We start from the raw sequence: 23,366 nt of genomic DNA, 5'->3' as shown, positions 1-23,366 counted from the left end.
GTGCCCAGGATCAGGGAATCATCGGGTGGCAATGCCAGAATATGATCCTCAACTTTTTAGTACTACCAACTGAAACCTGCACACCAAATCACCTCTCCTGATTCGTTTGGAGAGACCAAGCAGTAGAACTATGGCATATTCTGGCTATATTGGATTATGTTTCTGGTGCAGGGGCGTTGTTTTGTAGCACAGTGCTGCTATCACTACCCTGCATGTGCACACGTGTACCCACCCGAGAGAGAGTAGTCTGCCACTGCTATCACTGGCAGGGGCAGACTCAGGATCTGGAACCTTGGTCTGGCACTTGAACACGGCCCTCTGAAACAAGTGTTCGGAACACTGAGCTATCAACTGAAACGCTTTGGCACTGCATTTCAACTTGGGTTATTTCACGTACTCCATATATCACCCAAAGAAAGCTGAACACGGTACACAGGTCGGGTTGCAGTGAAACGCAAAAACCGTGTGTATTGCAATGAAGCCAATACACACTGCACGATTCTTTGATCAGATCAGACTTCAGTTGTCAGTAACAACCAGGCAGAAGGATCAGAGTCCAGCAGCACACTATGGCAATAAGGACCTGTTGCACCGGCTTCACTGGCCCGTCACCACCCCGGGCCCAAGTCGCATGAACCAAGTGAGGGCCTTAACGCAGGGCTCTGGCACTGTAGCTAGTCAAGGCAGCGAAACAGGTCGCTCTTGCTATTAGCTCCCCCTCCCCCAGGCAAGTCCGTCAGGTGCTAAGCGCAATGTATTTGACAGAAGAAAAGGCCAAGGCCAGCAAACAGCAAGCGGAAGCTGCCAAGAAGCACAGATCGGCTGGTGCAAAAGGAAGGGGGAAGGCAGAGGAGCCTTTAGCCTTGGCGGCGCTCGTACCTGCTGAGGCTCCAAGGAACCGTGGTAGTACCCCCAGCGCTCCTGTAGGCAACTCAGCGGTAGCAGCAGAGGGACCCACATCCTTGGAGATGGTAAAGGTATGTTCATGCAGTGTATGCGAGCATGGGCGAATGGGGGAAATGGGCAAATGTTATGTGGTAATGTAAATGCATTTAATCATTTGGGAAGAAATGCTGAGGCTGTTCACCATCAAGGGGAGAACCTGGGGTTAAGGGGCTTGGGTTCGGGGGTAGATCAAGCCTTTGCCTTGCCCAGCGCAGGCCCAGTAGTAGGGGTTGGGCATTTGCCACAGGTCGGTTCATCACCAGCATGCCCGCAGGGGCTAGGGCCAGCATGGGGGACAAGGGGCGGCAGTTCCCGGGGTCACCTCTTTTGGTGGGGACAGCCAGGGGGCTCAGCCGTTGCCGGCTCCAACAGTCAACCAGGTGCAGGGCGGAGTAGTGGGCAATGACACACAGTATGGGAGGCCAATGCCAGGCTTTGCCCCCGCAAGGGTGGCAGGGAACTCCTTGGTTTGGCACATACCATGGGCCTATAAGGAGAGGGTTTGGCAGAAAGAATTTCTGGAGATCCTGGATCTGGTGGGAATGGAACCTGAGAGTGAAGGGTTAAGGGAGTTATCTGAGAAGGAGAGGGAAAAGAAGGACAGGGAGAGATCAAAGGTGGAGGCTACTATCCACAATTGGCTGACGGCCTTTAGGATGTATACGTCCATCATGATTTAGAGATTCCCGCAGGATGCATCGGCGATGATTGCATATGAGCAGTACATTCACAATCTGTATCTAAAATATGGCGGACACGCCTGGCTAAATTGCGACAGGGGCTTTAGGCTTAAGATGCCGGTCTGGCCTGCAATGTCCTGGGATGAGGTGGATGTCGGGGGGGTACATAGACAAGATGGTACCTGCCAGGGAATCGGAGGACAAGGCCCAAGGGGAGAAGCCTCAATACTGGAAAAGCAGAGAGTCTTACTCACAACAAGGTGGGGGTCCTTTGGCGGGCCCTCGTCCTGGAATAGTCGTTCCAGCTACCAGGGGGAGCAGGTGGATTGCTGGAAATTTGCAGATGGGCACTGTCCCTTCGGCAAGGCTTGTAGATTCAAGCACTCAAAGGGCAAAAGCTCAGGGGATCGCAGCTCCTCGTCAGGGGAAGGGAAGCAGAGAAACGGTGCCAACCCAAGGATAAAGCAAAGCGTGATTAAAGGTAGCACGATTTAAACCCATTTACCCACACCAGTTCAACTGCATGCATTACTTCCTTTTTTAAATGTGTACCACAACAGTTTGGATGCAAAAATTCTTTGGGAAGATTTCAGGTGGGGGTTCAGGATTCCTTGCACAGGGATCAAAATTGGCAGGGAAGCCAACAATTTGAAGTCAGCATTGGGGATGCCGGAAGTTGTGTCACAGAAAGTGGAAAAGGAAATCAAACTCAGGAGGGTTGCTGGCCCCTTCACCTCTCCACCACTGGAGAATTTTGTAGTATCACCATTGGGGCTCATCCCAAAGAAGGAGGAGGGGTATTACCGGTTAATCCAGCACCTTTCCTTCCCCGAGGGGGAATCTGTAAACAATGGCATACCGAAGAGCTATGCAGGGTGCACTATTCATCATTTGATGATGCAGTAGAGATGGTGAGGTCTGCGGGAAGAGGGGCTCTTATGGGATAGGCTGACATAGAGTCCGCCTTCAGGTTATTACCAATCCACAAGGAGAGTTACCATGTGCTGGGCTTCAAGGTGCAAGAGGAGTACTTTTATGACAAATGTTTGACAATGGGTTGTGCTATTTCTTGTGCATATTTTGAAAAATTCAGCACATTTTTTGAGTTTGCATTGAAACTGAGGGTTCAGGGGGGTGGGGTCCTGCACTACCTCAATGATTTCTTGTTTATTAGGAAAGAGGGAACGGGGGTGCCGGTCGCTCATGAGCTAATTTCAGGGATTGATGGAGGAAATGGGGTCCCGCTAGCCAGGGGTAAAACAGTGGGCCCGGTCACGACACTGACATTCATAGGGATCAACATTGATTCAGTCACAGGGGAGTGCAGGCTGCCCAGTGATAAAGTGCTGAAATTGAAGGAAACAATCAAGGTTTTGAGGGGCAAGAGCAAGGCTACCCTGAGGGAGCTCCACTCATTGGCGTGTAACCTCAACTTTGCTCGTAAGGTGTTCGCTACGAGTATTGAGCTGAAAACTGTGGGTTTGCAGCATGCCTCACAACATATCAGACTAGGGTCTGAAGTAAAGGATGACCTCAGGATGTGGGAAGGATTTTTGGATGACTTTAATGGTGTATTGCTATGGAGGCAGGAGTGGGCCAGCAGCAAATAGGCTCAAGCTATTCACTGACTCCTCAGGTTCCCACGGTTTCGAGGCCATCTTGGGGAGCAATTGGTGTGGTCAGGCTTGGACAGCAACATGGCATCGTGAGGGGATTACTAGGGACATCACTCTGCTAGAGCTATTCCCCATCGTGGTGGCTTTTAAATTGTGGGGAAAGCAATCTAAGATCAAAAAGGTGTTGCTCTGGTCAGACAACTTGGCAGTGGTCCAGATCATCAATCGGGGGACATCTAGCAACTCGAGGGTTTTGAAGCTAACCGGCCTTAGGCTTGGCATCTTTTGTTTTGGCAACCAGTGAAAAGAGACAGACTCCGAATAAGCCATGAGAAAGCCAGAATGGTCTTCGCTCTTCTCGGACCAGCGTCTCTTGGGAACCTAAGCGGCGGGGGCGTCTGGTGGTAGCAATGAGGGCTCAGCTTGCCCTGAATAAATGGTGCTCTCTCAACCCAGGAACACCTGCAGGGGCAGGCGGGTCTCAGACACTAAGGGTTGGGGGAGTTGTGCCTACTGTGTACTTTGTTGGGAAAAGGGGGAAGCAGGTTTTGGACACAGAGCAGTCACTGCACCTTCGGAACTATTTTCACAATTGTTAGCAGTGTTTTTAATTATGTTTGAAAGTAAATCTGCGGCATTTTTATGCCAAAAAGAAGACATGTCTCATTCTGCACCTTACTGGTTGGGAAAAGAAAGGGGCCAAGAGGAATGAGCAAGGGGGAAGTATGTTGGCATAGTAATGGACAAATACCAAGGTTATTCGTCCTGTGCACTTTGCTCCACTGTGAAAGATACGTTCAATGAAATGTGCACATTTGACTTAAGAAAATGTTCACTTTCTTTGACGTCACTTCCCAGTGGGTGAATCAGAGTTCCAGTTCACTATTATTTAGGACTCGAGACTTATCTTCCCCACTAACCATCGGAATATGCCTTTAGTTGAAAAGGTACAAAGTCACCACTTAAAAATGAAGTTTGAAGATTAAAGTGGGAACATATGCAGGTTGCGTTCTTTTTATTGCTATTCTGTTTAGTCAGAAAAAAAATAAGTTTGAACATATGTTTTCTTGGCTTATTCAATGTGTGGAAACTGAAGTGTTTTTCCCTCCCTGCTTGCCCGACATACCTTCTGACCGCCCCGTTCCATCCCCACTTCTGTCCTGCACCTACTTCATGTTGCCCTCCCCAGAGTCGAGCAATTGTTTCTGTCATTATAATGGGAGCAGTGCTGTACTTGGGGACACACCGAGGGGATTAAAATTAACAATGGATGGATATCAGAATGGCTGGGATTTATAGGGGAAGTAGGAGTGCTTCAGAGGAGGAGAATTTGGTTTCAGTGAGTGATCAGCAATTGGCGAGATGCGATTGGAAGGGGAAGGTCTTCAGGTTCTTCCTTGCTCAGTTCAAACCTCTCAATTCACCTTCATTTAGAGTGTGTCGCGCACCCTGGACAAATATGCCCGATTGTTAGGAACAAGTTTACCTTCATTCCATGCCAGAGACTCCTTATGTGTCCAGAGTTCTGGCGACTGCACCGAAGATTGCGGCTATAGGGATGTGAGGAATTCAACCATCTGCCTGGTGGGAATGCGCTTGTCATTTTTCATTAAATGGAATGATGGTAGACCAACCTCAGGAAAATGTGTGGGGCTAATCCACACACATTTTCCTATGCTCACACCACAGGAAACGCGTAAACCCTTGTACTGTGGGTGGACAAAGCCTACAGGCACAGTCCGCCCAGTCGTATTTAGTTTAAATATGACAGCCTGGAGTGCACAATGTCCTCTCCAAGAAGGGGGAGGGCCAACCTTCCCCCTGCCATGGCCAGCCTGATTAACTAACAAAGGCTGCATGGATCCACCCTGCTCTTTTGGTAGGCCATGTAGCTGGTGGCAGCGATTGACATACCAATCGAGGGTACTTCAAACAGGCCCACATGTGGCCTGGCTGCAGAGGTTTAAAAAGGAGACAAGAAACCCAACAACCTTTCATATGTAACTGTGTCAACCTGAGGCCAGCTCCCACCCTCAGTAACAATGACAAGTGAACTGTCATGTCGAACTGTCATGTCTGGGTCTATTGTTTACAGTAGTCCATCCCACTAGGGCGACACAATGCATAAGGTATGAGATTGTGATCTGCAGGAGCCAGAGAGTCCAGTCTCACTGCAGCTTCAAGGGAGACCTGTCACTTTAACAGGGACCACACAGTGATAAGCATTAATCAGAGAGACTCTTTGTAAACAATAGACAGGAAGATGGGTGGGACTTAGTGTCACAAGGCAGTAAGCCCAGAGCTCTTTCTGTAGAAAGAAGAATTCTGCCATTTTAGTTCTGGGGCATCCCTAATTGCAGTTTTCACAAATTTATCCTTTCCTCTTGCAAAGCACTCTCGTTACGATCTCACGCATATAGAAAATTATTAGTAGGCACCCTAGGATTCGTTCATTAAGGTAGGCTTAGCCTACACCCATCACTGTGGCCCACTTGGCTTTAAAAGAAGGGTAATTCCCTCTTTAAGCAGATCATCTGAAAACTTCACAAGAAGTCAGAAAGGAGAACTCATCCTTGGACCCTGGCTGAAGGTACAGTCTGCCTTACATCTTCTTCCAGTGAACGAAAGCCATAATATCCATAGGTGGAAGCAAGACCCCTCCCCTAAACATCTCCCATCGAACAGAGGAAGATACAGAACTCAAAAGGACCCTCCAGCTGCTCCAGAACTGGTGCCCAGCCAGCAGAGAGCATGCCCTGCTAGGCTCTGCAGCAAGCTTCCTGGATAGAGAGGGACAGTAGGTCTTCGAACCTACAAACAAGGACAGGGCAGGTGCCTGCAACACACTCCTCAGCACCTTAAAGGCTGACACAAGCCCATTGAAAAGTTTGCAGCAGTGCCACAACAAGCATCTTCCGACATCTGCCATTTGCAAGCTAGTCGAGTGCCTTGATCTGCAACCGACGACAACGCTGACTGTTATCAAGCCACCATCACTTATAGACATCCAAGACGTCTTGACCAGTGCTTCATAACCACTGATCAGCACTGAGAAAACAATTCCTGAGTTGCTGTGTAGGCCAGCCTGCAGCCGTTCGTCCAGCTTTGTTCGCAGAACCGTTGTGCCGCCTGATACCCGCAGCGGCCCCTGTCTCCAACTCTGCCACAAAAGCCTGCAAAGCACCCTAACGGTGACTCAACCCTGTCGTGCACCAAGAATACCTACAGCACAAGGTACATTGTGGTTCTATGCCCCTGTCCTCCTCAGAAGGGCCCCTACAGGCATATAAAGCCCCATTACTGCCTTTGTGCTAAAGCCAAGAAACAAACTGTTGTGGTTATTAACCATACCAACTCCCCTCGTGTCAATATCCATAGTGCAGCCCTTTTCCTTCTTTAAAAGTGTCTGTCCTCTGCATTCCTTTACAAGTTGGGTTGTATTTCATAGTGTTGTTAGACTGGTGTAATAAAGTAGATATTTTAAATACAACCTTGACTGGACACTCCTTTTATCATTGGTAATGATAGTATTTTCGTTGTGTTGCAACTAACCAACCACAACCTTTCGGAGACAAGCCTGCCCTTCCATCTAAGGTAGGAGATTCAGAATCTCAATCTGGGGGCTCAATGGGAATGGGCACGTACTGGGTCCCGAAAATAGGAATTACCATTCGGAATGGCCTGGTAATTCCCTTTTTTGGGACCCGGACCCAGACACGAGTTTGGAGGTAGACATGCCAGTAATGACGGCATGGCTACCTCCAAACTCGTAATGAGGCCCATTGACTAGAATTAATAGCGAGCTGAGCGAAACTGGAGGGCAAATGGATAGAATCCACCTCACCTAAAGGAGAAATCCTCCAATTTCTTTTTCTTTGACTTTTTTTATTATGCAGGGGAGACCCCCAACCCTCTCCCCACTTCCTCCTACTTTATCCTATCCCCTTAGCCCACCCCATCTATGTTTTAAAATGTACCTGCTTAGTAACCAATTTGAAGAAAAAAAGAATTCAAAGATTTCTGAGTAGATGAAATTGGATTCAGTGAAACCTACAGTATCATGTAGGGAGTAGTGTATTGCACAAGTCCTAAGGGTGTGAGCAATTGGGAAGGACTGAAACCAGACAGGGGCATAATGGTACCAGTGAGGGGGAGACTAGAAATCAGTCCCACCGGTCTTCAAACTTCACACAGTTTATTTGCGTTTTATTATCTTCTATTCTTTTTTTTACCTCTTTATTTTAATTTTTTAAAAGACAACGTCAATATAGTAACAAACATATACATTAGAATAGTAAATCAGTACAATGTAATCAAAACAATGAAGTAGTAATCATTGTGGAACTAAAACAAATACAAAATTGCAAGAACATTAAGAATAATATCTGCAAGATTTTAGAATGTCTAACGAAAGTTTGATAAAATATTGTCAATCATACCAATAATACATAAATCAACATACGACACAACAAAACACTAACTCCTCCACCCCCAAACCCACCCCCTCTTAAAAATATTAAATATAAGCAAATCTAACTCTGGTCAAATATTAAGCATAAAATTCATTAAAAACACTCCTTTGCTTATTATAAGCCTCATCCCATATGCAATTTACCAAATTTGATCTTCTCAAAATGGGAAAGGAGCTGCACATGTACTAGCCACTCTTGAACGCATGGTTTTTTCCTTGTTTTCCAGACTCGCAAGCTTTGTCTAGTGGCCACCAGAAGAACTTTAGTGACCCAACACAACATCACATAATCCAGATGCCGAACGCAACTTGGGGATTTCAAAAGTACAGCCACAGGAGTTCTTGGAAAAGTAATATTCCACACCATGTCGACCCTATCTAGGACATAGTTCCAAAAACCTTTCACCTTTGAACAATTCCACAGCATGTGTAACATAGTACCCTTTTCCTTCAAACAACCCCAACACTTATCATTATCACTTAGTCCAAATCCATTAATTCTATCTGGAGTCCAAAAAAAGATGCCCTAAAATCCTCTGCAATATGTAGGGTAAATTTAGGTCCACTTTTGTTTTAATCGGAACTCTCCATATGTTTTCCCATTCTTTCAAGGATAAATCCACCCCTAACTCATTAGACCATGCAAGTCTCAAGTTATCCCAAGAATCAACGGAATGATTCTCAGCCGGGAAGAGTTTCAAAAAATTGGACACCTTATGAGGAGCAGCCACAATAAAATCACACCTCTCAGGTCTCTGAATCAGAGGAGCGGTCATAATAGCTCGTCTTTCAACTAACAATGTTTAAAAAAAATTATACCTCCTTTGTTCCCGTTTCTGTAAGCCAAACTTCCTTTGTAAGAATTCAAATGTGTGCATTTCCCCTTCACCATCACACCAGACATCTTCTACCAATAATATCCCTATGTTTATCCGACTCCTCCAACACAACGTCTCATTATCAATTTGTAACCCTGAATTGTGCCAGATAGAGGCCTCCCTGTACATAAATAATCCCTGTCCACCACTTCATATCAATGAAGCGACAGCATCTTTAGTAGCTATCAACCCGTGCAAATTTGCAACTTGCCTGGGTACCCTGCCGAAGGAATACAGACTTTTAAGGAGGAAAGGTCTCATTATGTATTCCTCTATCCAAGCCCACAGAGGAATCTCCAACTCATTCATAGAAAAATAAGCAACCAATTTACAGTAATTATCAAGAATGGGATAACCGAACCCTCCATCATGAACACTTCGAATCATTAGATACCTTGGTATTTTAGGTCTTTTCCCAATACCCCATACAAACCCTTGAAAAATGAACTTCTATGTTAATTACAAAATCACCCCTTCCTTATAATTCACTTTCAGACCTCCATTCCCCTTTTATTCCATCTCTTAACTCTTAACATAGTCCCCTTCCCATACATCCACACCCCCTTTGCTAGCCCACATTGCATAGTCACAAATTCCTTGTCACTCACCCCCGTCCATTGCCCTGGCTCACATGTAGATGGTGCACCATGTTGATTTCACAGTGAGCCTCTCCCAGACACAACAAGAAACGGTGGCCAGGGTCTTAAGTGTAATTGTGGTTCTGGGGTCTGCACTTGGACAATGCAAAGCAAAGGACAAGGAGGGCACATAGCTTTAATTTTGCTGCCAAGATTAACCTTGTTGGAAAATCAGCTGCACAGTTCACTTCATGGAAGCAGAGGGAACTGCAAGGGGGTTCTACCTGGGATCTGGTGATGCAGAGGGAGTAAGGGCAACCCTTTCACATGTACTTGTGTTTTCAAAGAAGGGGGAGTGTGTGTCTCTGTGTTTTTATGTTATTGTGCATAGAAATGTACTCTGGTGATTAAGCATTACTGTACATAATCCATTTCCACCTTCACGTTGGAGGTGGAAAGGATGAAGCAAAACGTTTAAAAACACCTGAATTGGATGGATTTTCATAAAAACTATTGGCGGAGGGGGCAACATTTTCAGGCGATATTTCATTAAAAAAAAATCCACCCAACTCTGAATGACTCCCTTAGTTTCTAATAATTAGTAGCAAAATGTTACATCTTTCTGTGCATATTTTTCAACTGTGAAGTGATTAAAAGAAACAATACAACAGCCATTTCAATAATCACCAGATAGCAGTGGTGACTTGTGAATTTTCTGATTGGAGGGGTGTAAATATTTCCCACAAATCTGCATGACCGACCAAGCACAGCGAGGGAGCCCTTTTCAACCAAGGAGAGCTCTGGTGGGTTCTCCCCCGAGAAAGTTTTTTGAATAATGTGCTAAAATCGAACATTATAGAGCACACTTTGTGAAAGACTGAGTAAAAAGCCAGATAGCTTGCAGTCAGTTTTGTAGAGAAACTCATGGAAAAATCCACAGATGTAAGTCACCAACAGTGCATGGGAGCATTTCCCGTATTGCTTTGCGCATAGTGCCAGTATCCTCTTGTAAGAACAGACTCCTGTTGGCTTGCCTTTAAAAAGGCCATGCCAAAATAAAAAATAGAAAAAAAGTCCAAATTGGCTTTAACAATGTAAGCCATTGTAGGCACATAATAACACTTCCAATGCTTGCTTTATCATTGATACCCAATACAAATGCCATGCTATAATTAGAAATCATAGCTAGGCTGGCTGCACCAAAATATGCTACTCTATGACAGTCATAGCTAGGCTGACTGCACCAAAATATGCCACTCTGTGGCAGTAAATATTAACACCACAGTGAAGGGGTTCCCTCCTGTGCAGGAGGCTACTATATGCTCCTGATTCTCCTCTATAGATGTGAGCCTTTCATAGGCCCTCACTTTCCCCTTCACAGGTTCAATGTTCTCCCCTGAGAATGTGCCCTTCGAAAGGCTGACACATTTTCAATACCGTCTGGATCTTGCCAGAGCCAGGACTACAGCCCCCAGTAGACGTCTTGCATCATGAGCTCGTTGATGTTTAATATACATCAGGAACTTTACTAGCTGGCTCAGCCACCCGCTTTTCTCTCCTCCTGATACTCAATGTTTGAATACATCATCTCTCTGGAACACAGTCCTAACTTCCTCATTGCCTGCTTGGTTTTTCTTCCTTTTACACTATTTTACTCGGTTCAAACCCCTCAATAATAGTCTGGATTAGCTGCGATCTTTTTTCATTTCCTATGTGCTTGATTGGCTAATCCTCTGTGGCCCCCAACTACATCTTTCTGTGTTTGTGTTGTGCATTTCCTTATTGACTAGAATCTCAATTCTTTGAATGATGGTGCATGTGCAGGCCGACAGCTCAAAATTACTGGCAGCCATCTTCGGATCAGGCATTATCAACATGGCAGCCGACGGTGTCGACTGTTTCTTCACCCTGCAGAGTGTTGCACTCAGGTGTCCCACTGGATCTCTTATGTTCGCACGTCCCCGTTTTACACTAAACCTCTATTCACACTCCATCTTTGGATTTCCCTAACTACTGGATGCATGTGGAAGGAATCCTCCATTACACAAGCAGAATCTTGGTCCCCCTGGGGAAGAGTGGCAGGGTCTCACCTTGCATGGTGTCCCCCACAAACACACTCCCAGTCTCAGATGACATGGGTTCAAAACCCTTGACATTTCCCAACTTTTGGGTTTGCACTGTGGGTACGTCTCTCTTCCTCCTATAAAATGTATCTCCTGTCTAAGCTGGGAGGGATTTCAAGACACAGTGGCTGTGGGGCTCTGGAGATACAAGGAGAGGCAAGGCTGGGGGATCCCACATATACCACCTCTATGAGTAGCATCACAGAGCTGGTGGTTTCCTTTGCCCCAGTTTTGCCAAGACCCGCTCCAAGATCCCCTAGAAGTGACTCCATCTCATAGGCCAGTGCCATCTTTTGTGTACGTCCAGCTCCAGTAGACTGCTCATTAGTGTTTGGTGGTTGATCATGCAAAACAAACTGCACGCAGGTCAATGAAGATGAGTATCTCAGTGCCATTGTTGTATGTTTTCTTTTTGAGGTCTTCTTATATTAATATCAAGAAGGCCTCTGTGCCACTACGAACTATAATTGGGTCTTAAGGTAGTTTAGGTGTTGTTGGTACACAAAGCGCTCTAGGACCTTTGTTGGGAAAGGTTTATTGGAGACAGGGATGTAGTTTCATGTATATTTCTCTTTAAGAGAAAGCTTTAAGAGCAGCGGTTTTGCCTATGCTATTTTGAATTCTGACAGGACCACGCCTCATTCCAAGGAGGAAGTCAAGAGAAGTAGGAATAAGGCAAAGAGGGCAGCAATGAAAGCATTTGTTTGAATGTAGTAGGTAGTGTGACGAATCCAAGGAGTTCGCCACTTCTCCTGAAGAAAGAACCACCCCCTTTGGGACTAAGGAAGTTGAGCCCATTAAGCTTAACACCCCCTAGAGGACAAGGTAGCTGGGATCCCTCCAGAGCTCACTGCCCCTTAAGGGAAAGGAAAACCCCAGAGAGGAACTTGAGTCACAATTCAACCCCTCAGACATTAAAAACCTGTAAGGGCTATTTAGTAACTAAGGTGTATGAGAATCAATGTACCCCTTTTCCAATGGCTGACTCGGCTTCTGACTCAAACCTTAGCCAGTACTCACCGAAGACAGCAGAGAGACAAAGGGATCAGCTTCTAGGGGGAGTGTCATGTAAGAAGCTAATCAGGAGGGAGATTCCACAAAGCCTGCAGAGTTCAATTGCGCCACAGCACACAGAGGAGGTGTGGTAGAAAGGAGGGAGAGAACACCAGATGCAGGGTCCAAGTTAGCGCGTGCACTATGCGAGTGAAGTCAGATCTCATAAACAAGTAACAAGGACCATCCATTGTGGCTACGAGAACAGAGCATCACAGAAGGCCGAAGCAACGCCTGGAGGAAAGGCCACTTAGAGAGCCCCACGTCACGCAAGCGGTAACAATGAGTCCTTACCGGCGGACACACAGAGTCCAGTTGACAAGTCGCGTAAGTGGCTCTGCGGCAAAAGTAGAGCCAGAGGTACTGGCTCCCAGGAACAGGTACACAGTGGCTTCAGAGGAATGTGAGAAGGGTGGCAAGAGAGAGAAAGAGACAGAGGCAAAGACCAGAGTGTGGAAAGAACTGAGAAGCCCCAGAGTGGGGAGCAAGAGAGGAAGAAAAGCTTGAGTGGGGGAAAAGAGCTACAAGCGGGGCACGAACAAAGAAGCTCCAGAATGGGGAGCAATAGTGAAAGGAACCCCACAGTCAGAGTGAAGAACTCTGGAGCGCAGATGGAATGGAACAGTCCCACAGGTGAAGCAAGAGAGTGAGGAAACCAGGAAAGGGGGGAGAAAAGGGAAGCCCCAGATTGGGGTGAGAGCAGAAAAACCCTCAAGTCGGAAGTAAGAAAGAGGCAAAGAATGGAGCAGGGAAGGAACAATGGATACCCAGATTGGGTAGAAAGAATTAAACCAGCCCCAGGGTGGGGCATGGAAAAGAGCAGAGCGTCAAAATGAGGAAAAGAGGACTGAACCTCAGAGTGTGGGATGAAGACGAAGTGGAGCCCCAGGGTGGGGTGGGAGAGACTATGAGAATCCCAGCAAGAAAGAAAGAAATGCACAAGAAATAGTCTTCCCAAAATGGGAGGACTGTAAGTCTTAGCAATTTGGAGGAGATGCTGAGAAAGACCTACTTGGAGTCCCATGATGGCACTCCATCATTACACAAACTGTATATAAAGTGAAATTGTGAACATAGGCAGAGGCTATGGTAAAGAGACAAATGAGGTGGGGAGTCAGAAGCCATCAGCCATTCCTTTCATTGGTCAATGTCCCAAAGTATCTTTTGGCTGTATTTGTATTTTCCTTTCTAGAGCTCGAGGGAGAAATTAGTAAGAATAGGATGCTCGAGCAAGGACTTTTCCTTGTTTCTTTTTAGTGTAGGCCTTAGACTCGGATGCTTAAGGAAAGGTTAGGCCGCTTTACATAAAAGAAAGAATGGAAGTAGTCGAAGATCATGCCTCCCTGTCTAAATCCTCATTCTGACCTACCACAGTGAACAGTAGTCTTTGGAAGGTTATGCTTTCCTGCTGGTTTTGAACATTTCTTGTAGTTTTTTTGAGAGAGTCTTTAACTGGAATTTATGACGGCACAGTGGTGCGAGGGCATTCATTGTTGGGAGGTCAGTTTAGTTGTGAGTTCTGTGCATTGCTGGAGGACAGGTGTCAATTTTGTAAGACAAGTTGTCTGCCAGTTCATCAGAGAGGGTTTGGGAAGGTAGAATAGAATGGTGCGCTCTTGAGTTGCACGACTTGTCAATGGGCCTCATTCTGAGTAGGGCGGTGAGGGTTAACGGTCACCGGTAACGAGACCGGTGCCGTTTAACCCTTACCGCCCTACTACGAGTTCCCTTTGCGGGGCCTTCCTTAACGCCTGCTTTTAGCAGTCGTTAAGGACGGGACCGGCAAAGGGACTCCAGGGTCAATAACGGTACCGTAATTTACGGTACCGTTATTGCCGCCTTCCCATTGAGCCCTATGGGGGCTCAAATGGGAATGGGGAATGGCCCTGGTGAATGGGGAATTACCGGTCCCTCTGACCTCGGAATGGACCGGTAATTACTCCATTCACCAGGCCCGAGTTTGGACGAGTTCGGAGACAGCCATGCCGCAAACAGCGGCGTGGTTACCTCCGAACTCAGAATGAGGCCCAATGACATGAACATCTCATTTCGGGGGCAGGGATTGAATCTAGCAATTCTCCTCTGTGGAATCTGAGATAGCCTAGGAAAGTCACTTGGACTTTGGTCAAGAATCTCAATTTCCTCTTGGCTGTGCAACTGACTTTTACTATTGATTTTTACCTGCACCTGGAGGCCCAGTGTGAACCATTTAGCACTGGGATGCTTACTGTTATGTCTTTACTTCATTAGCATCCTGGATGGGTGTGCTGGCCAATCCGGATGCTCGGAATGTGGATTCTATTGTCTGGTACAAGCCTGTGTTCCGAGCACCCTGGGTGCTGATAGACTGTGTCCCCTTCCTTTGCTTGCTCCTCAAACCCTTCCACGCCCCCTTCACTTCTTAGCACCTGTGTAGTTTCCTATGTGGGTGCTAAGTGTGTGTAATTATTTTTTAAAGTGTGTGGCCAGGTGCTGCACCGAGGTTTCCCAAGTCCGTTGTCAAGGTTGATGACGTCACATCCTTTGGCCTGGCCCTTAACTTAAGCAGTGGGCTGTTATCGACAGGGTCGCCTGCCACCTTAGCAGTGCTTAATTTGTAAAACAATAAGTGCCAGGGCCCAAATACTTTCTTGCACGTCACTGACACATCGGTGTGGGCAGCTCCCAGCCCACTGACACCACCCATGCCTGCCCCATACATTACCAACATAATTGGTGTTAAGGCTGAAAATACCGCCAGTTCATTGAGGATGATCAATGCATGGCGTGATTTACAGATACCAATCGACATAACATATTGTGTCTTGAAATAATATAAATAATAAGAACCGTGGCTGAGCCCTGGAAAGGCCCCCCACGGATTAAGCACTTTAGGTCATTTGGCCCCAGTAGGGGGAGAAGGCTGTCCAATACTTTGATCAACCACTTGTAATTGCTCCCTTTGTAAAAGGGGAGGAAGGGGGTCGAAGGTGAGTTTTTGTGAAATCCAAATGGGTCTTGTTAAGAAATGGCAGTGGCACTCTGAGCAGCTATCCCGATTATCAGCAAGTGGGCCCCAACAAAATCCCCCTTCGCAAGAACAGAAGACACGCCATAGGGCAAAATGTACTGTCTTTGTTAACAATCAAATTGACAGGGATCACATCTCGAATAACATGAGTTTCCAAGAACACTCTCATCCTCCAAACGTCTGTCATACTGTTTTAACTTCTAGCGACGTCACAAGAACAAGTTGCATCCCAAAAACTTAACAGGGATGGGAATTTGTTAGTAGAGGAAAACTTTGTATATAATCCATAGGGGTTAGCATAATCATTGGATAGCCATATCTGGTGGCTCCTCCTAGCACCACCTCTAAGTGTCACAAATACAAAGTTGCTGGTTAGCCTGAAAGTAATTGGCTTGTGCAATATAGTGTGCTTAATGTGAAAGGTAGCTAGGGATTGGGCAAAAGAGGTCTTCTCAGCCTTGGAACCTTGGACAGCTACCAGGCCAGGCAAGAGTACTCAAGGTAGTGGGAACGATCTTGAAGGTGCTGCGTGTTCCCAGCAAGTTGCCTCCTTTGATCGCTTAGGCCCTGAGACAGAACATTCAGCTTTGAACCTGCGTAATAATTGTATTGTTCCACCTTTGGTTCGATGGAAACAGCTTTCCCCCATCTGCCTCAAATGAATAGGCGCACATCCGGAAGTGCAACTGAAAGTGCTGTTGGCTGATGACTTCGACTGTCATCCACGCTCACTTGAAATTGAACTTTGTATCCTGCATTTTGAGACTGCTGCAAAAGATGGACTTAGGTATATGTGCTGCCACATGGCCTCCAAATAGCGTTATAATACCTTTTTCAAAGCATAACATCTTAAAACAAATGTAGTATTTTTTTTTTAGATCCATCCTGGCCCCGCCCCCAACCCCGGAAGTGCATTCAAATACAGCCTGCTGCACGCATCGGCGCGTGCGCATCCGGAAGTGCAACCAAAAGTGCTGTTGGCTGGTGACTTCGATTGTGATCCACGCTCGTTTGAAATTGAACTTTGAATCCTGCATTTTGCGCCTACTGCAATAGGTGGACTTATAGTATATGTGCTGCCACATGGCCTCCAAATAGGGTAATAATACTTTAACGAAGCGTAACATCTTAAAACATACTGATTTAGTATTTTATTTTTAGATCCACCTTTGCCATGCCCCCAACCCCAGAAGTGCATTCAAATACAGCCTGGCTCACGCATCGGGAAGTGCAACCGAAATTGCTGTTGGCTGGTGACTTCAACTGTGATCCGCACTCGTTTTAAATTGAACTTTGTATCCTGCCTTTTGAGACTACTGCAAAAGGTGGATTTATAGTATATGTGCTGCCACATGGCCTCCAAATAGCGTAATAATAATACTTTAACAAAGCGTAACATCTTAAAACATACTAATTTAGTATTTCTTTTTTTTAGATCCACCCTGGTCCCGCCCCCAACCTCGGAAGTGCATTCGAATACAGCCTGGCTTGCGCATCGGGAAGTGCAACCGAAATTGCTGTTGGCTGGAGACTTCAACTGTGATCTGCGCTCATTTGAAATTGAACTTTGTATCCTGCATTTTGAGACTACTGCAAAAGGTGGATTTATAGTATATGTGCTGCCACATGGCCTCCAAATAGCGTAATAATAATACTTTAACAAAGCGTAACATCTTAAAACATACTAATTTAGTATTTCTTTTTTTTAGATCCACCCTGGTCCCGCCCCCAACCTCGGAAGTGCATTCGAATACAGCCTGGCTTGCGCATCGGGAAGTGCAACCGAAATTGCTGTTGGCTGGAGACTTCAACTGTGATCTGCGCTCATTTGAAATTGAACTTTGTATCCTGCATTTTGAGACTACTGCAAAAGGTGGATTTATAGTATATGTGCTGCCACATGGCCTCCAAATAGCGTAATAATAATACTTTAACAAAGCGTAACATCTTAAAACATACTAATTTAGTATTTCTTTTTTTTAGATCCACCCTGGTCCCGCCCCCAACCTCGGAAGTGCATTCGAATACAGCCTGGCTTGCGCATCGGGAAGTGCAACCGAAATTGCTGTTGGCTGGAGACTTCAACTGTGATCTGCGCTCATTTGAAATTGAACTTTGTATCCTGCATTTTGAGACTACTGCAAAAGGTAGATTTATAGTATATGTGCTGCCACATGGCCTCCAAATAGCGTAATAATACTTTAACAAAGCGTCAAAGCGTAACATCTTAAAAAATACAAATTTAGTATTTATTTTTTTAGATCCACCCTTGCCCCACCCCAACCCCAGAAGTGCATTGAAATACAGCCTGCCACGCGCATCAGTGTGCACACATCCGGAAGTGCAACCAAAAGTGCTGTTGGCTGTTGGCGGGTTGCGGGTGCGAGGTCCTTTGAGTATTAGGTATCGATGTTGAGAGAGTTTGTTTATTTAATTTCAATTTAGATCTCTGTTGTTATTTCCACGAGTGCGGCCTGTTGTCGTGTGCCCAACTGCTGTGTTTATTGTGAGCCGTGTGGTCTGCTTTGCTATAAGGATCCGCCATTCACAGTCAGAGCCACTAAAGATGCTATCTTCAACCCTAGATCATTATATTTCCCACCTACCGTAGGCGTACACGACAGACACATCATTCCTTATCTCTTATCTATCTGAAGTATCATATTTAGGTATGTTGTTAAACCACCTTCAAGTCCTACCACACTTACAAATATGCACTTCTATTTCAAATTTCATAACAGCATATGTCAAAGTAAGAGTAATCAATCTTGTGATCGTTGTATAAAATATTATTTTAGATATAATTGACACGTTTACTCCTGATATAATTCGGGTCCTACCTCAGTCGCCATTAGATCAATTATATCTTGGTTATGCTGGCAGTAATTTTTGCCAGTTTTTATAGTAAAAATATCAGACATTATTTAAGTGTGTCTCCTCTTGCCCGATCAATTATTTAAACTACATCAACGCTTTTCTAGTCTTGCTGACCAGGCTCGGCTAACAAATTGAGCAACCTTGGTAGTACTAGCGAGATCGTCCGATGATCTGCAGAGGTTTTCTGCCACTTACAAATGTGTAATACCTGCCGTCAAAAGTTTGTGGTTCAAGATCTTTTTCTGGATGTCACTGTTAGTTGAAGGTTGAATATTCTCCAGAGCACCCGGACAGAGATCCTACTGGCAGTATCCTAAAACTAAATGTGAGATATACTGATCTTCCCTCCGGTGGGTAGATAATATCTAAGTAAGTTTATGTCATGGTGCATGCTCCCAAACCCCTGAAAACGGTGAGCCCATCCCAGACATTGGCACCCTTAAGGGCTCATCAAGCCCTAAAGGAGTACCCTAGAATCTCCCGGACTCAGTCCTGGCGCCGTTGGCGCCAGGCTCATAGTATGTGTTGAACTTCATGGGACTATATTCTCAGCTTAGTGAGGCTGAGCCTTTCTGTACAGGGTGTGGCTGTGGGACTACTTTACCTGAAGTGGCAGGGTACGGCTAAGGGACTACTTGCCTGGAACTACTTGAAAGGCTATTTAAACCGCACCCTGCAAACAGAACACGCATCTCATTATTCTGCACGCCTGCAGCGTAACGCTCACTGTGTCTGCTCAGCAATTGAAGTTCTTCAGCCACGCCCATCCAGAGTTTTCAATCCATCGGCACCTGTAAAAGGAAAAGAGAAGAACGGGAGTTATTAAAGCAACAAAGGCCTTACCTGCAGTCTAACTTTCCGGCCTCGCCTTCAGCTTATTCCCGGACCGCCGCATCTGCAGAGAAGAAGCAGAGACGAAGGTACCCGCACAGGCATCTTACACTCACCCGGGGGTCAGCATCCTCCAGAAACTTCATTGAGCGGTTCTTCCATCATCTTCCTGGAATCACGCCGCACCTGCAGAATAGAAAAGACACAGCAGTTTAGTTGCGCACAGAAAAGAAAGCTATTCAAATATTCAGCGCGTCTCGCATAGCGCTATACTCACCTGCAAGAAACCTGCTCAACATCGTAAGGAGAGTCAATCCTTCATTCGAAAACCGCTCGACACCGCTCCTGAAAGAAAAGAACAAACAGTAGTTAAACTTGGGCAACAAAGACTTTAAGCATCTATTCCAAGCAGCCATTGGTATAGAGACTCAATCCTTCATCCGAAAACTGCTCGACACCGTGCCTGAAAGAAAAGGACAAACACTAGTTAAAACTTGGGCGACAAAGACTTTAAGCATCTATTCCAAGCAGCCATTGGTATAGAGACTTACCTGCTTACTCCGGCTCTTCCAAAATCAGCAACCCCATAGGATCAGTGAAGTAACTTGATCTTGGCAAAGACTGTGCATACCGCGCCCCTACTAGAGTTTGCAGGACGGAGATCCCACCTCTTAAAAACCCAAGGTGAGCCAGAGGAAGAGAAGGGAATCAGAAGGTGGTGAAGCCAATCCGGCTCCATTCAGTTGGCTAATATCTTGTTTCGACATTGCAGGCAAATGCCTCCTGAGGTGAGAATGAAGGGAAGATGCGGGCTAGCACCATCATTTAAGCAGCGCAACGCCAGTGCAGACATCATCCTTCGGCCACGAGCTACGCCCCCGTGGAGACCAGGCGAGCATGACAGTTTAAAATGTCATGTGGATTTTATAGCAAAGTATGAACAGCCATTTGTGCTCGGACTAGCCTGTTCTGGGTTAGACCAAAGCTCCTGGAGTCCAAGCTTGTTCAACATTAACTTTATTTGGTTGGCACCCCTAAAAGTACATATATTCCTGCTGTCAAGTATATCTATAAGCTCATATTTATAGGCCTGTAGTGACAGGGATGTCAAGAGCCGTATCCAGTAAAGTAATGGTCTGCTGCTGATGTCAATATGAACTAATTCCAGATCATTGAGTGACCATTAGGCGGCATAGAGGAAGATGGCCACATGAATGGCTCACTTCTGCTCCAAACCAGAATAGGAAGGCTCCATTAGAGCCACAGAAGCAGAGACTTCCTCACAATCAAAGGCGGACAACCCCCCCCCCGGATTTCCAGTTACACATACGATTAATCCTTTGAGGAAAAAGTGGGCAAAGAGGCCCACGCGAGCGGTGCGTAATGGCCCACCATGACACAGTGGAAGGCATTGGCCTTGTGGCGGTGCGTCCCCCAACGCCTGGGCAGATGTCGGATATTACACTGCCTGTTGTCCTGGAGGGTAGATCCCACGTAATCCGGTTATTGAGAAGTCAGAAAGGTGGTGCTGTCCCTTGGATTAGGTGACAGATGTTGAGGCTCTTGAAGTGGAAGGACCAACTGGGGACTCGGTGCATGGTCACAGGGCCCGGAGGAGGAAGCCTCCATTGACGAGTGGAGAAGGGGATCGAGGCGCGTCATGGTGTGGGATGGCCACTGTTCCCTGGTGATGTGAGGTGGAGGGTGGGAGCCTCATGGCGACCTACCTCTAGATGATTACAAATGAAACAGTGTGTTCTGACAGTCTGGGGTTTCTAGAGAGATGGATCTCGTGCTGTGGTTCCCTGAGCACCATGGCTCTGGCAGTGGATTTTCCCTAATGAAAAATCTGTTGGTGGAAAACTGACGGTAGTGGTAGGGGAGTAGCTATAGGATATTGGAAATGTAAGCCTGGCCATAGCCGTGGTTCTAACAAGCTGTGAAGGTCTGTCCCCTCATCACAACTACAGAGTGGCTGGCAGACCTGGGAAGTGTTCTTTATCTGAGGAGGGGCAGAGGCCAAAAATGTAAGATACAGAGACCGAGACCTGTGGACTTATGTTTTGGGACTTGTGTTTCATCCTTTCGAGAGGTATTCTGAAAAAAGATATTTTGTGTCGTCATGGCGGGCATACAGCAGAGTGGAGGTTTAAAAGTCTTACAGTCAGATATTCATAGCGTCTTATCTGAAATAAAGGCCTTCAAGTTCAAGGCGGAGGTGCAGTCCTCCATGACAGCCATTAATGAAACCATTGGGAAGGTTGAGAATAGTGGGGAGGCCCTCGAGAACAACCAGCTCTGCAGAAGCCTTGGAGGTGGAAATGAAAGCATGGATCAAAAAGTTGGAACTTTGGGAGAGAGATGAGAAAAACAAGTTTGACAACACAGAAAACAGGGAGAGGAGAAATAACATTCAGCTGTGGGGCCTCCCTCAGGGAGACAGAGAAACTTCAAGAGACCTTGAGAGGCGAGTGGGTGATATGTTCAAGACACTGCTGGGTGCAGATTATTCCAGAACAATTATGTTTGATAGGGTGCACTTAGGAGCAGGCTCACACTCAGGTCCCATATGAATGGAAGTCAAATGCCACTACTTCAGGGAAAAAGAGGACATTTTGAGGATGGCAAGAGATCTGGGTACTTTTGAATGGGAAGGGGTCTCGATTAGGCTGTTCCAGGACTTATTGGTGCATACTCTAGATCAACGACGGAAATGCAAGCTGCTGACCTCCTGGCTACAGTCTGGGGGTATTCGGTTTCGCTGGAGATACCCCTTTGCGTTGTCCTTTAAAGGCTGTGGATTACGATATGATATAAAGCAATGAGATCTAGCTAAACAATTCTTAGATGAGCTACAACAAGCTCATTGTCAGCCGGCAGTTGAGGGACAATTTCAAATTAGAGAACAAATTCAAAAAGGCCTTCGTCCAGTCGGGTGTTAGGAAAAAGGTATCTTATCTTATGTTATATGAATTCATAAAGCATGTGTCCACCCTAGGGCATCTTGGCGCTAAGCAATGTACTTTCAACAGCTCAGACCCTCTATGATAATTTAGACGAAAAGAAACTTCTTCAGTAGCCGGCGGAAAGATAAATGGTCAGCAGTTGCCAGAAGACGGACTGGAAGAGAATTCCAGCACCTAGCTGCAGCAACGGAAAAAGCACGTTCACCAACTCGTGCAAGCCTTACCCGTGGAATAGAAATGGTACATGTCTTGAGAGAACCGAGTGGACGGTTGGGAACATAGGGGTGAAACTTGCATTGTAGGTAGTCAGCACCCCGGCCATACAAGGCCCGGTGCACAATGCACTGCACCCTCTGGGCTACAAGGAGCCAATGAAGCTGCTGGAGCACTGAGGAGATAGACATACGATAAGGGGTACATACCACCAGCCTGGCTGCCGCAATCTGCAGTACTTGGAGGTGGTGGATCAGATATAATGGCTGGGCTAGGTAGAGAGAATTACAGTAGTCTAATACGCTCACCACCAGTGCAGCCACCACTGGTGCATAAAACTGTGAGGGGAGAAACCACAAAACCCTACGCAGAACTCTCAACTTGTAATGCCGGGACTGACACACAGAAAACACCTGGGCCTTCAAGGAGACGGAGGAGGAGATTTTAACCCCCAAATCCTTCACAACAGAAACCAAACTAGGGCAAGGGCCAAGAGAGGAATGCCAAAAGGCAGAGGTCTAGAGAGAAGAGACAGAATGGGTGCCAACCACCATGATCTTGGTCTTGTCCCCATTTAGCGTCAGCCAATTGTGGCACGTCCAACAATGCACATCCTCCAAGCAACTCTGCAGCTGAGGTGCCGGATCAAGGCCGATTCTTGGGGGAACCCACAGGACAGAGGAACAGACACTGAATAAAAAGGTGGGAGAGAAAGAGTTTGTGCCCGATCAGCATGAAAAGCAGAGAACAGGATAGGATAGACCCGGTGCAGTAATCCCCACCCCCGGCCAGGTGAGCAAGCAGCATAGGGTGGTCTACAGTATTGAAGGCTGCCGAAAGATCAAATAGAATGAGGACCCCACTCTACCCTGATCCGAGAGACGTGCCAGGTCATCCACCACCGAAACCAGAACGCTCTTGGTGCCCCAAACAGGACGGAAACCAGACTGCAAAGGATAAAAAAAACATTGAAGATTCTAGAAAAGAGCTCAGAAGGGGAGAGATTGAGGACTACAGGAGCTTTATAAAGAAAGGGAGTAATAAAATAGGACGGACATTAGCAGGACAGGCAGGATCCAAGGAAGATTTCTTCAAGAGAGAAATCACCAGTGCATGTTTCAGCTT

At 46.3% G+C, this 23,366-nt stretch overlaps 1 long non-coding RNA gene across 1 annotated transcript; it reads left to right on the top strand.

The window, feature by feature from the left end:
* Window positions 1-739: 739 nt before the first annotated feature.
* On the top strand, window positions 740-17,501 carry LOC138450979 (uncharacterized). The gene is made up of 4 exons (XR_011260189.1): window positions 740-977; window positions 16,790-16,953; window positions 17,064-17,227; window positions 17,338-17,501. It is a non-coding gene; the product is annotated as an uncharacterized lncRNA (long non-coding RNA).
* Window positions 17,502-23,366: the final 5,865 nt, after the last annotated feature.

This window comes from Ambystoma mexicanum, chromosome 1p (genome assembly GCF_040938575.1).
Source record: "Ambystoma mexicanum isolate Mex_15411 chromosome 1p, UKY_AmexF1_1, whole genome shotgun sequence".
NCBI classification, from domain to species: Eukaryota; Metazoa; Chordata; class Amphibia; order Caudata; family Ambystomatidae; genus Ambystoma; species Ambystoma mexicanum.
Note: the sequence above shows the minus strand (reverse complement) of the source record. Positions and strands in the feature narration are given on the sequence as shown.